The 8,598-nt window shown below is 39.1% G+C and overlaps 1 long non-coding RNA gene across 1 annotated transcript; it reads left to right on the forward strand.

The window, feature by feature from the left end:
- The first annotated feature begins 785 nt into the window (after positions 1-785).
- LOC113112761 (uncharacterized) lies at positions 786-4,354 on the forward strand. The gene is made up of 3 exons (XR_003293481.1): positions 786-802; positions 1,671-1,887; positions 2,120-4,354. It is a non-coding gene; the product is annotated as an uncharacterized LOC113112761 (long non-coding RNA).
- Positions 4,355-8,598: the final 4,244 nt, after the last annotated feature.

The raw sequence follows: 8,598 nt of genomic DNA on the forward strand, positions 1-8,598 counted from the left end.
TTGTCTGTTTGTGTCCTGTGGAAAATAACAACAGTGATATTCAGTTATTTAAAAGTATTCATTGTAATTGTAATAATTAAAATATAAATGTGTGGTAGTGTATATATTTTTTCGTTTTAAATGAAGATGATGATAATAATAAACAGTAAGTTGTCCTGTCTGGAAACTGGTTGTATAAATGTAGTGTTCTCCCAGGTCCTGCTGCTTCTCGAAAGCACAGCGCTGGATTCTCTGCCACTTTTGGGCCGTTCCAAGACCCCCACAGCAGAGATCGAGAGGACTGCCTACAGGACGCCAGCATACAGCACTAAACCACTTCAGAAGGTGAGTTGGCACACCAGTATTACCTCGCCTGGAATTTATAGCAGTGATACTCAAATCTGGCTCGCGAGATCCACTTTCCTGCAGAGTTTAGCTCCAATCCTGGTCAAGTTCACCCTACTGATTAGCGTGCTCAGGTGTGTTTGATTAGGGTTAGAGCTAAACTCTGCAGGAAAGTTGATCTCACAAGCCAGACTTGAGTATCCCTGATTTATAGTATTGATACGTTTAAGATCTGAGTGTTATTGTTATTGCACAAAGTGAAGAACTTTTTTACTGTTATTAATGATGTGAAATGCTTATGCACTGTGTTGTTGTGTGTGTGTGTGTGTGTGTGTGTGCAGCCTGTGTCTGCTGTGGCCTGTGATGCGCCACTGGGTGGGGATGAATCGTACAGTGTTGAGAACTTGCGACGAATTTCTCGGAGTCTCAGTGGGACTGTCGTCGGAGGACGGACTGATGTTCCCCATCTCGCAGCTTTGTGGGTGTCTTACAATTTAAAGTCACTTGGTCAAACACTCAAACCTCATATTATGCTCTCAAAATACATAACCACCATTTAATTTGCTGCAAAATTAGCTTTCAATGACTTTTCTCAGTATTTATGAACTGATACATCATGGGTTTAGGCAGTGTGGTCTAAAATGTTTGTGGCAAATACTGACACCTGGTGTGACTAAAGAGAACATAAAGAAACATTAGTACATAGTTGTTGTTCTAAAGGTGGGGTCACTTCAGCTGCAAAACTGTTTAGAGTTTTATAATATTTATTTAGTTTTATTTTAGTTTTTTTTTTTTTAAATCAGCCAGTCATCTCACAGACCTCTTAGAATCCTTCATGGCGCACCGGTAGTTGTAGGGTGGCCATTCGTACCATTTTCACAGGACACGTCCTGGCCAGGAATTCTAGATTGCCTAAAATATCCAGGTTTTGGCTTTGGTTTCCTGTTTACATACTCAATGACGGTAATGATCATTTGACCAATAACCTGCAGACTTTGTACGTTAATCGACCAATCGTGGTGCGTGAGAAGGTGGGATCTACAGAGAACGATTCAAAAGCACAAGAAGCCATTGGACTGTGCAGCGCAAACAGACAAAACATGGATATTTTAGGCAATATAGAAATCCTGGCCAGGATGTGTCCTGCAAAAATGGCACGAATGGCCACCCTAGGTAGTTGGCAGAAACAAAAGTTTTGCATGTTGTGTATGTCCATTGTCCTTCTGTTCTGTTACTACCTTTTTTGTCATTTATGTCCTTGTCATGGTGCTTATGTTAACTCGTATTATTTTCATGCCGCCTCTTCTGTCATCCTGTTTTATTTATTTTATTTATTTTTCATAAAGGACCCTCATGTCTCCAGGATCTCGAAGCATATGAATGTGCAAATCCCCACACATCGCTCCAACACCTCCCCGCATGTTTTACCCCCTCCTTCCCACAATCCTACTGTGTTCCCTCATGGACTGCAGCCCCAAAACCCTCACCCAAGCCACCGCCACCACCCCGCCCCTCCAACCCACCTCCACCAGCAGACACTGAGGCCCTCTCATGGACAAACAGGTAACCATCTCACCCCACTCACACTTTCAGTCTCCATGTAGGACACCGATTCTTTTTGTCTCTGTCTGCAAGAGGCTGCCATCTTTGTCGTCTGTGAGCGTTTTATCAGTTGTGATTTGTTAATTGCTCTAAACTACATCAAGATTTAGTTTGATTTCAATTGATCATGCAGCTCTACACTGAATGCATTATTGCTATAAGCAATTCAAATCTTCTTTGCTCCTCTTTGCAGGAGATTGCCAAAAGGCCAACAAGTTTCTGGCTGTGCTTGACAGGGGTGAAGCGTTCTCCCGTGAAAACTACCACAAAGTTGCACTGAGCTACGGCACCCTTCCACGAGCCCCCCGTAGGTCAGTTTCATCTGGGCCTCCTGTGCACCAAATGAGGCCCCCAGCGGGCCCGGGGCCCCGGAACTACCCAGACGCAGTCTACGCCACTCTGTCCCACCCTCACCGCACGACAGCATCAAATAGGACAATGGATGGTTTTTACAGACAGCCCCCACCAGAAATCTGCTTCAGCCACCCCGATCCCGCATCACTCCAGCCATCATCACCCACACCTAGAGCTACCGTCCCAACCCCTCCGCCTCGATGTGCCCCCCGAGAGGGACTGGAGGGCTGCTAGGGACTCTCATTCCTTCCCCAGGACAGAACCACGTGGTGGGACATCCCGTGGCCCTCCTGTTTATATCTGTGGGTTGTGCAAGCAGAACCCAGCTGAGCCTACTAGAAGCTACTGCCAGACCTGCAGAGCTCATGTGAACCACTACAGGAAGACCAGCTGAGTCATACAGGAAATGCATCCTTCAACGCACTCATTCTCGGTTTTGGAAGTAAACGTGAGAGCCCATGCCAATTCTGTGAAGCTCTTCACACGGCAAAAAGCAGGAAGTTCTTGTTAGCTGCTTTGGCTAAAGACTCATAAGTGAATGTTTGACTCATACAGTATGTGAATGTGGAGTGCTGCTTCATTTAAACGCTAAAAGGAGGATGTCCGCTCTCTGTGCTTTTACCTACAGTAAATGTTCCCACTGCTAATTCAGTTCTGTAGAGTTAAGTCCACATTAATTGGCCACCTTCTCAGCAAAAAAGCTGTGAAGAACAGAGCACTTTGCTACATGGGACACTGCATCTTCTCTGATGCAAACACAAAACGCCAAGACTGACAAACTTTGCCTGCTGGCATACAGTGTCTGCTCCGTATATGCACAAAATACGCTTTAGTTTCCTACTAGCATTCCAAGCTAACATTAGTTAGTTCTGTGATTGTAATTGAACTATGTTAACCCCAGTTTAGTGCACTTCAGAAGTGTTAAGTTAGAAGCTTCTCTGTTGTAACTTCTCCCATTTTTATGGGAAAACAATGTTTTAAGTGTAACTACATCATTTAGAGGGAAGTAATAAGAGGTACATCAGATTCCTCTAGTGTACTAACAGTCAACTTTCAACAACCTCAATGGCATTTGTGTCGGTATTTTTGTGGACAGTATTGTTCTGCCTGATAGTAGCACCTACACCTGTTGTGATCTTTTTTTATATATATATATATTTTGTAGTAGCAGCAGTTTAACTTTTTGATTCATACCATATATCTTACATTAACTGTTAAGTGCAAAACTTTTTCAGGCTGTTATAAGACTAAAGAGATCGTAAACAGAAGGACAGAACATTCTGCAGTGCCTTGGTTTGCAAAAGGCAACGTAACTGGGTGCCAGTGACCATTTTATAGATTTCCAGTCATATAATAATGCTTATTATAGTAGTGCTAAATTCAAGAATTGCAATTCTCAACTGAGATCATTTCAGTTTTTCCCCCACTGGAGGATAAGTGATTTTTATATTTATTGTATTTAATTTCTTAGATTCTGTTGAGGAGGATCTTGTGGCTGGAGATGGTTAACTGTTGAGTGTCTGTCAGCTATTAGCAGAGTTTAACAATGTGCCATTTCATGGAAATGAAAGGGTTACCTGCTCATCCAAGTGAACACGAGTAGTTTATATTGAAACAAAGGCCAAACATTTGTTTAATTTTAGAGCATGTCAAATACCTCAACCATTCACATGCTCCCTTGTTTTTATTTCACCAGAACAGTTTAGCATGTACTGTGGTTTGTTAATCAGGACCTAACGGTGAATCAGAGTGCCTCTGCATTAAATTCCCATTGAATTATCGGAAGCTTTTTTTTTTTTCCTTGGTTTGGCCAATCTGCAGTGTAGCACTGCCCTGGTGTGATTACTGACAGAACAGGGATCTGTGATTGATTCACCCTTCCTTCCTTTTTTTCTGCGTTAAAATACGAACAGATATGGCAAAGAAGCAAGGCTGTATATATAAGTGTGTACAGATATTCAGTCTTCGACCTTAAGAACAAACAGATTCGGATTTGTTGTAAATGCCGTGCTAGAAATGAAACTTGTATTTTTGCAATAAAGTTATATTGAGCTCCAGTCAGGAGCAGAACGTGCTACCTTTTTCTGGCTGTCTTTTTTCTTTTCTTTTCTTTTTTTCTTTTAAGTCTCTCTGTCTTTGTGTTTGTCCATCCTATCTATCTGTTTGTCCATCTATATAGTTTTTTTTTTTACTATAACTTAATGATTGCTCATCTTCATCTTCAACTACATCTTAAGTCTTTTTCTCTAGAAGCAGTCTCTAAAAGGATTATTAAAATATTCATTAGTCATGAACAACTGGCTAAGACATTGATATTATTTGGGAACACTTTTCTAAGAAACCTAGTGTTGCTTATAAATGGGCCCAAATCTCAGGGATTAAGATTTCAAAAAAATGTTGGTATGATAGGGAAAATCTGATGTCTTTTTGTTCATGTGCTGCTGTTAATATGCTAATTTAGACTCGAGATGCCCTCCAGTAAGCAACTTGCACTGCTGTGCTCATAGCAGTCTTATTGTCTGATATTTTTCATATCTTGCAATATGAACAGGAATGTTTGTTAACCTTGACCCACCATGAGAGCGTCTCTAAAGATTTCACTTGTACTTCAAACATAAACAATTACAGTGAGGTTCTATTTTCGCATAACTTCATATCTCTAATGAGGTTGTTTCAGTTTCTTAGCAACAAGAAAGACTTGGATACGTATAAAACAATCTAGTTTGTTGATGGAATCATTGCCTTTGTGTTTAAAGATGAATTAATGTTTGTTTGGAAGAAAGATCTATAAGTATCTAAAAAGCAAAGGAATATAAAAGTATGAATTTAAGTCAAAGTAATTGGTCTCCTGAAAAAAAATATATATATAACTAAAAATAAGCAATGGACATTAGGTGTAAAGATTGTATGTGGAGGTAATTAAAAATAAATAAATACAATTAAGCCAGTTAAATAATCTACTATTGAGGACACCGCTCTCATTTTGTCTGGTTCCTGTAGAACAGTGCAGTGTTGTAGCTACACAAGTGAAGTGTTAACCAATGTCACACAGCAATGACAAAATAGTAAGTCAATCGCAGATTAACTTGGAAGAGGTCATTGTAGCAACTGCCACTTCAGTCTGCTGTGGATTGATTTGTGCTCTCTGGGAGGAAAAGAGCAAAAGGTCTTTAGTTTCTTTCTTGTAGATTCACAAAGAAGGCCATGGGTCAAGGCAGCATCTGCAGACGAAGGTCAGGCTGTGCTTGAGTGAGAGATTGTCTCTTTGTAGGAAAAGCATACTTCTCTCAGCAAAGCACTGGATGCAGGATGTTGCATGGTAAACACGAGGCACCATTTACACCAAAAACAATAACTGTTAATATAACTGTATAAGCGTCCCCAACAACGCAAAATAAAGACCTGTTTATTATAAGTGCACTGTAATTATGTTGTCTGCCGCTTTAAATGCTCAGCTTTAAAATATGGTTGGATCTCAACGTTTTTATCGTTCAACAGAAAAAAAAGTTTTGAAAGTGTTTCAATCAGCGTCGTTCGACCTTAACGTCAGAACTGTGGTGTGGACTGTGCTATTTAAAATTTCTATCACTGCTGAGCATTTTCGTCTTCTGTCACAGTTTATGATTCATAAGTTGATGCACCAATTTAAAAGTGTGAATCTTTGCATTCTACCTGTGGTGGTAACATTATCTGTGCTCTCTATAAGATGCCATGGTAAGAAGGTACCTGCTAAGAAAGTAAATGCTCTCAAATTAATATTCAGGGTTCAGTACAATATTCTATGTTCTTTAAAATCCTCAAGCTGATTTTCTTTTTGCAAGATGCTGTCAGAAAAATAGATGTTATTCACACTGTTCCAAACAAACACCAGCTGTGCTTCCTTTACAATATAGCTCTGGATGCTTGTTGTTACGCTGCAGATATGAAGACGCATTGATGTGGAGCCATTGATCCACCAAACCAGCCAACCGTGGGTCACTATCTCTCAGCAAAGATGTCTTATCCATTCATCTGAAAATGCAGATGTAAGTGGGTCGTTCTCACACGGACACTGACTGTTGTTCTGATCAAGCAGTGAGAAAACGGCTCTTGAAAAATGGAGATGCAAACCACGTGGTACTGGACACAGTGGCTGAAATCTCTCATTTGCTGTAGCATCACAGGAACTGCTGTCCAGCTAAACTCCAAAGACGTGCGAAAGCAAAAGAGCCATGTTTTAGCATAATCTGTGAAAAGCCCATGCAAGTGGTTTGATCATCAGCAGGGGAGATATGTGCTTCCTGAAATCTGAAGGGAATGAGGGGTTATGTTGGTTTTTAAATCACTGCTCTGCATGCTGCATAATGGATTTTTGTTCTGAAAGCTCTCCATTTGGAATTACTTATAAAGATTTAATGAGCATTAATCTAATCGACATAGGAAGCCTTCACTGCTGTCAATAAGATGCAAAGTTTATTCTTGAATCTGCTGCAGTGACCATGAATGTCACATTTCATTGTGAATGAAAAAAAAAACTGAAAGACTGAATATATTTTTTAGGCAAAGAAGCAGCTATAATACAGCTTCATGACTTTTGTGAGTAGCAGTTTTGAGTGGATGGGTGAACTTGTTCTATTTTATGAATCATGTTATTGAATTGGCAGTGCTGAACTAATCCATTCATTCACATCTTCTACAACAGATGACCCCCAAGTATAGAGCGAAGATGACTATATTTCGTCAGGCTCTTTGTGCTCCAGAGTCTGCTTAATTGTCACATTTCTCATAGAAAGAAATGATTACTAATGCTGACTGACCTTGACCAGTTGAATGTGTCCGTTGTTTTCAGCTTTTCAGCTCTGTTTCCATTCAAGCTAGAGCTATTTCGTCAGTGTAGACACATTACTGATAACTTTTTACTCTGAAATCATTCCAGATTCTGTACCGTATTTAGAGGCCTAAATTATTATTAATTCAGCAATATATATTACTTAATTAAAAAAAATTACAATAGTCAAGTCTGCTTTACTGCTATACAATAGTATTACTATAATACTATAGTATTTTTATCCAGACTGCAACATTCATTAAAATATATTCATTTTGTGATTCCCTTTAATATTTACATAAAAACCTTTTGATTGTCAAACGTGTGCATGTAACACCTGGCGTTCATTAAGCCTTATTGATAATCAACCATTTCATCTTTCAAGAATTCCTTGAAAGACTGCATAGAATTGCTGCATGTGCGATGGTGCTTGGAATCATATCTTTTTATATATGACAGGAAACTACCAAGTTATTATGCCGCATAACTCAACATTACTATGCACATGTAATTACTTCTCATATATCTTGTTTCTGACATTATTGTGACTTATAATAAGTATTCTGTGATGTGATGTGATAGAAGTAGTGTTGTCCTAATCCTTGCCGTGTGAATTCTGGTTCTGTAAGCCTGCCCATGTGTCATCAGATAAGTACAGTAGGATTATGGTGAATATGTGAAGCGACTGTGAATGTGTTTCAGCATCACTGCTGTGAGAGCTTGTCTGATCTGGAGGTTTATTACAGGTAATAGACAACCAAATGGATTGTTATTGCTTTATTTATTTGTGAAGCAAATGTTTTATTTGTATTTTTGAACGGGCTTTATGCATGAAAATGGACAGCTAAGATATTTACAATTGCTATTAAAGACCTCAGTGAGATTGTTCATGGCTGCTTGGCCAATTATCATAAATTATGAGAGACTGTTGTGTGTGTTTGTTTGTAATTATTTAACTGAGTATGCTTGAGTATTTCTTTCTTTAAGTAAAGCCACATTTTGTTTGGACTGGAGAGAAGCTGAGTCACAAATGAGAATCCATCAGGCCTTTGCATCATATACTCCCATGGCCTTATATTTTTATGGCTATCCATTCTTTTTATGTGAAAGAAATAATTTCACAATATTTTGGGGCATTTTGTAAAGAAACACACTCATAACAAACCAAAGCACTGTGTATTCTTTAATGAAAAGCTGAAACTTAAGGCCACACACACTTCACAGCTTCACATGAGACAGAATGTGACAGATCACCACCCTAAGGTTTGTGTGTGTGTGTGTGTGTGTGTGTGTGTGTGTGTGTGTGTGTGTGTGATATTCAGGAACTAATATTTATTCAGGAGCTAGAATCTTTTCTAAGGGATTAAACTGAACTAAAAAACTACAAGAGAAACAAGTCACACCAAATAAAAAAAAAAAATAAGGAAAATTGTGCAAAAATATTAAGAAATATTTTAAAAAACGTTTCATATATTCAGGAAAGCATTTGGTACAGTCAAGTGCTATTTGGT

The sequence above is a fragment of the Carassius auratus genome, chromosome 13 (genome assembly GCF_003368295.1).
Source record: "Carassius auratus strain Wakin chromosome 13, ASM336829v1, whole genome shotgun sequence".
Taxonomy (NCBI): Eukaryota; Metazoa; Chordata; class Actinopteri; order Cypriniformes; family Cyprinidae; genus Carassius; species Carassius auratus.